Source organism: Ammospiza caudacuta, chromosome 6 (assembly GCF_027887145.1).
Source record: "Ammospiza caudacuta isolate bAmmCau1 chromosome 6, bAmmCau1.pri, whole genome shotgun sequence".
Lineage (NCBI taxonomy): Eukaryota > Metazoa > Chordata > Aves > Passeriformes > Passerellidae > Ammospiza > Ammospiza caudacuta.
The window spans coordinates 8,184,169-8,190,184 of record NC_080598.1 but is presented as its reverse complement, the minus strand read 5'-3'; the positions used below and the strand labels follow the sequence as shown (position 1 = coordinate 8,190,184).

Sequence of the window (6,016 nt, the reverse complement as noted above, 5' to 3'; positions counted from 1 at the left end):
TTTTCTGCTTCTGAGAATGTTAAATTACCCCTGAGCTTGCCCAAGCCATGCTCACTGGGATGAGCCTGAGACTTTGCATTGGTTGGAAGGAACAGACCAAACAGCTTTAGCTGCTTCTCTTCCAGGTCTTGAGGAACCCCAGACTTTCAACAGTGCAGAGGTGCATTGATGGAGCACTCTGTCACAGATGCCCCAGTCTGAAATGGTAATACATTAATTACCTTACATCCTTTTGCATGGTCTGAAGTGCACACTACGTCACAGCTCTTTCAAGAACGTGTTCCAGCACATTACCTTAAAAATCTGAAACCTTGGCCATGTAAAACCTCGTAGTTCCAGCATTTTTGGGGTGTTCATTTGCTGACGGTTTTGTGATGTTTTTTCTAAATCTGGGTTACTTTTCCCTTCCCTGCAGTTTAGAGCATAAATCAACCCCCAGTATTGGTGATAATCCTACAGTGAAAGAGGAGTTTTTGGAGGCAGCTCTAATTTTAAAAGCTAAACAAAGCAGGAAAAAATTGTAATGAAAAAAATTACCCTTTAGCTGAGACCTTTTTATACTGAGCTTTAGCCTGGAGCTAAAGCTTACATTTTTATAGGCAAGTTATAAACCTGTTAAACAATGTTTCTTGTAAAGCAGAGCAAATGATCTATGACAGTTGAAAGCAGACTTTATGGTCTAAAACATCCCAGAAATTGTTTGAAATACTTAATGCATCCTTCAAACACATAAATTCTAGAGCTATGTGAAGTTTTGCTGGCTGTTTGATTCTCTGGGGGACATGTTTTGGGTGACTGATGACTATTTGTTAAGGTCAGCAAAAATTAATTCAGCTCATAAGAAACATTTTTGGTGAGAAACTCTGGAATCACCTTTTAAAGAAGCATTGTTCTTTAAAACAAAAGGGGAATCTTTTATTGAAAATACACACCAGTCACAAACCACCATCTTACTATCACATCACAGAAATTTTGGACTTGGAGAGGTCCTTGTCTGCCATGCAGCTCACATTCTTCCTTGTTCATCTGTCAGCTGTATTTATTAGTGCTGATATAATTGTATTTTTTTATTTAAAAGCTTCTGATATTTCAATCACTGTTAGTTTTTAAGCACCATTAATTAAAAAGTAGCTTGAACTAAATTGAATGTGTAAACCAAGGCCTCATTCTGCTTTAGCTTACACAGGTTCTTCCCTTTGGCAGATATCCCTGCCAAAATCAGCTCAGATGTGCTCAGATCAAAATCAGGGCAGCTTGAACAGTGAGGGCAAACTCATGTCCTGCCCTAGAAAAGCTGCTTTTCTCCTCCACAGTGACATTGACTGGCAAAGACTGGGAAGCCAAAATCCCATTTTGGCTTTTAGCTGGGCAAAAAGAAGAGGCAGGAAACCTTTATTCCTACTTGCCTTCCCAAGACAGAAAAGAACATGGAGTGTGGGGGTGCCAGTTGTGGGTTTCTCTGGGTATGGACTGAAGGCACCTGAGACAGTAATTCATGTTCAGACTCAGGTGTTGATTATTTCTTATCGGTGAAACAGTCTCACTGCTGTGAGCTCAGCAGCTTTTCATTAGAAGGCACAAAATGGCCAACAATCTCTTGGTACAAGGGCTTTTAAGACTAAACTATCCAGTTAAGCACTGACACCTGGATTATTTCCCCTTTTAACCCAAAAACTGATCCCAAAGAGCTGCAATGGGGACTTTCCTGCCCAATCACAAAATGCCACCCAAACCCATGGAGAAGAAGGAAGAAGAAGCATGAAGAAGAAACCCAGGATGACACCCTGTGCCCTCCATCTTGCTTCCATCCACAACATACTAAAAACCCCAAAACCTGAATTTCTCACCCAGTGATACACCCACACTGCTCTCTACAATCTGTTTCACACTTTTGTGGATTCCAGTCTGTCCTGAAGTCTGGGAAACTTTCTCCATGGATGAGGGTCAGAGTCAGTGCTGCCCTGGGGGTCAGGGCACCCAGAGCAGACAGGGAAATATTCCCTGTGTGCCCTGGGCTTCCACAATGATGGGCAGAAGATTGATTACAAAAGAGAAATGTCCCTTTTCTGCTTGCCCTCAAATTCCCTTTCTGGGTCCTAGATGCAAAGCAGCTGGACACCTGAGGCAGCCCCTTGTGCTCTGTTCTCTGTGTGTCCCAGGTGTGTGATGCAGTCAATGCTGGGCACTGGCTCCTGACTGTCACTGACATCTTTTCATAAAAATCCTTTCTTTAGGATTTTTCCTTTTGGGAAGCTGAGGCCCCAGAAAAAGAATGTAAACACTGGTTATCTGCTGCTGTGGAATGCAACAGGTGCACCTGTGATCGGCCCATGTTGGATGTGTACAATTAAGAGCCAATCAAGGACCAAGCTCTCTCTGGGACAGAATCAGAGAGAGCTCCTTTGTTATTCATTCCTTTTCTATTCTTAGCTTAGCTAGCCTTCTGAGAACTTTCTCTCTATTCTTTTTAGCATAGTTATAATGTAATATATATATAATAAAATAATAAATCAAGCCTTCTGATCATTCTCATCTCTCTCTCACCCTGAAGACCCTTGCAAGCTCTCTAACACCTGGCACCCACAGAGGTTCACTGAGAACTCTGCCTTGCTTGTCTGCACACAATGCTTCTCCAGCACTTGACACCCCAGAGAATCCTTTAGGGACTGTACCCTGTGATCCAATGGGAAGTTCTTCACACATTACCTGAGTAGAGAGAAAACCCATTTCAATAAAAATAAATTAAATAGATTATTTAAGTTTCAGTAGTGCAGTGCAGACAAACATTCCTGGTGCCCTGGGTTCCAACAATCAAGGACATCTTTCTCCACTGAATTCCTTAATTTGTGACCAATTATAGAAGGAGTCCTAGTTGTTTTGCATTGTACAGTCGAGAGCTGGGAAAATATATGTATTGCATAATTGTAAGTAGAATATGAAAAACCTGTCGCTGTAAGAAAAAGAAAAGGGGGAAATATAGTAGGAGTGCTAGTAAAATATCTGTATTGTATTTGAATATCTGTATAGAGGCCTTTCCCTGATAAGCCCTAGTTGTTCTTGATGGGCTTCAGCTGTCATGTCCTTAATTGGGCTGCACTGTAGCCAGTGAAGATAACTGTGATAAAAGGGGGTGGGCTTGGCCAGTCAGGGGGAGCCTGGAAGGAGCTCTGACTAAGAAGCAGCAATGAGCAGAAGAAGTAGTCTGTGCTGTGAAGAACTGCCCCCAAGGAATATCATTGAGAAGGTATGGGACTTTAGAAATATGATTGCGACAGTATGGGATGCTAGAAATATGAAATAAAACAACCAATGAGGACAGGAGGCAATAGGTCAGCTCCATACCAAAATCCACCTGGGCAGTGCCAGGGAGCCCAGGCTGGGTGCTGCCAGCCTGGCAGTGCCACCCTGGTGCTGCTGAGTGAGAGGAGCATTCCCTGTGGGAGCGTGGCTGGGAGCAGGGAGGGTGCAAGCCTGAGCCAACCCTTGGGGTTATTCCAGCAAGGGGTGAACAGGCCTGAAATTCTACATTTTGGCTTGATGCTGCTGCTCCTGTAAGGGGCTGTAAAAGGCAGTGAGGGGAAGCAGGAGGAGGAGAGGTGTGGGCAGCCCTGGTGCAGCTCTGTTCCTTGGAACACGCTGTCCCAGGTGAGGAGGTGTCCGTGTGTCCGCGACAGACACGGATCCAGGCTGAGCTGCTGGCAAGGAAGGGAATGATACTGTCAGCTGCTTTTAATAAAGCTTTTCCTCAGCCTTAGATTAGAGCCATGAAGCCAGAAATGAGACTGCTGACTGACAGGGCTTTGCCTCCAAATGCAATATTATTAAGGTGAGTTTTCAGTGACATTCCCTACCTCGGGCTGCTGGCAGATTAAGCGAGCCATCTCCATTGCTGCTGGCACTGATGAAGAATTGTTCCTTCCTCACATCTTCTCTGTGCCTTGTCAGTAAAAGCTGTGATAATTCCCTTCACAGTCACCAGGCGAGGATGCTGAGTCACTTTTGCTGCTCTCAGGGACCAGGGTGTCACTCGTGTGCTGCTCTGGTGCCATGGGTTGCACACAGCTGGAACAGCAGAGGATGGCAAGCAAAAATCTATCTTCCCATCCATGCTCCTTACACTCAATGTGTTAGCCAAATGCCCACAAGCCTGTGAATTTTGTTTTTGAAGTGCTCTTCGTTCCACTTTGTGATAAATGAAGAGAAGCTTAAGTGGGGAGGGGTTTTGAGCATTTTTAAAGAAGTTTCAGCGAGCAGCAGGGGGAAAATGAGATCTTGACACAATCAATACCAAGGAACATTCTCTAGAAATTAAACAGAAAGGACTTGTATGTGAAATTCTCAGCTCAAGCAGCATGAAAGGGGCCCCAGAAAGAGGAAACAGCACGAGATATATCCTTGCCCATGGTTGTTTCTCAAAGACTCCGTAAAGACACCATTAGGGATGTGATGAACCATGCTTGTCCATTTACCAGCATAACAGGAATTATTAGGTCTAATAAATATATGATTATGTGGCCATTAGGTATCAGTTATGAAACTGCTTAATGTCTGCAGGATTGCTTGTAAATGGATTTGGAAAGCAGCTAAATTGGTTATTTATTGCCCATGCTGAACAGCATTATTTATTGGCTTGGCTCAGCAAGTTTGATTTTTCAAGCTAAAATGAGATTTTAAGTTTGTGATGAGCTAACCAGGGTGTCAGTCAATCCAGGAAAACTATATTTTTCTGAACATGTGTTGAATTTAATGGTAAATATGATTCTAGAATTAGCTGGGTTTCTCTTTACTTTCGAGTTCATTAACAAATTACTTTTAAATGTGCTCCCGAGACAAAAGTCTGAGAAACTAGGGAATTTAATGCAAGTTACACTGAGATTCTGATTCCAAGTGGCCCTGTGAGTCAGCAGCTCCCTCCCTGCTTGGCTGATCATTTCCTGCACCAACACTTGAAGATTTGCTGCTACAATACTTTAAAAGACTGAAGCAAGTAAATAAGTTTAATTTCATGGGATGTAGTCTTCTCACTGAAGTTGATCCTATTTATGTCCCCTGTGTAAAAACTAATTTTTAGCTGATTATTTTCCAACAAAGAAAGGCTGGGGGTACAGCCTGCTGACTGAATTCTAACAAAGAAAGGCAAGGCAAGAAAAACACTGAGGCAAAATCAGCAAGGGCCAGGGTCCAGTGTTTGCTCCTCCAGTAATATTTAATGCATGTTAAACACCTATCCAATAGACAGACATTGCACACAGGTAAGTTCCTAGGCCATCAGAAGAAGAAAGAAGCACTTTAGCACTTCAGAAATAGGCTGGATTGCTTTTAAATTCAGAGAGCTGCTGACTTCCATGGGTGTAACAGGCACTGGGGAAGCTCTTGCATTTGTTTGTTCAGTAGTGAAAAGAAGTTCCTGTGGAGCAGATCAGCATTATTTGATCAGTATTTCTGGTGAGTACAGAGCTCAGAATTCTAATTAAATACCATTATTATATTTAAAATATTAAGTCAATAAGATTAGTAAAATATTAAAGAAATAAATATTTTTAAATTAAAAAAATAATTTAATAATCTCTGCAGATTTTGGCAGGAGGGACAAGGGGCTTGGAACCACAGAGAAAAGTTGCGGTGGCCACAGCTGAGCGCATTAAAGCCCTCCCAGAGGTTCAGGGGATTAGGCAAAGCTGATGAAGGCCAGCATGGAAAAGGCACTGTGGGATTCAGACAGGCCATTGGATGGATGATGTGCTGGCAGGAGGAGGCCACTTTTCCCTCACTGCATTTCCCTGGGGTTTTTGTCTCCTTGCTCCTGCCTTGCAGCAGGAGATGGGGCAGAGGCTGCCCTGCAGAGAGCTCTTGGTGCTTCCAGCAGGGACAGGGAGGACAACCACTGCTTTTAAAACAAAAGCTGCCAGGAGAACAAAAGAGCTATGCCAGTCCCATGTGGTTGGTGTCCTTTTATTTCCCCTGGGCTGCAGACAAGGTTGCAGAAGATGTGCCTGGCTTGTTTGCAAAGGCATGG

The 6,016-nt window shown here is 43.3% G+C and overlaps 1 long non-coding RNA gene across 1 annotated transcript; it reads left to right on the top strand.

Annotated features, from left to right (window-relative positions):
- The first annotated feature begins 3,155 nt into the window (after positions 1-3,155).
- Positions 3,156-5,786, top strand: LOC131559471 (uncharacterized). Its single transcript, XR_009274885.1, has 3 exons — positions 3,156-3,244; positions 3,750-3,826; positions 5,575-5,786. It is a non-coding gene; the product is annotated as an uncharacterized LOC131559471 (long non-coding RNA).
- Positions 5,787-6,016: the final 230 nt, after the last annotated feature.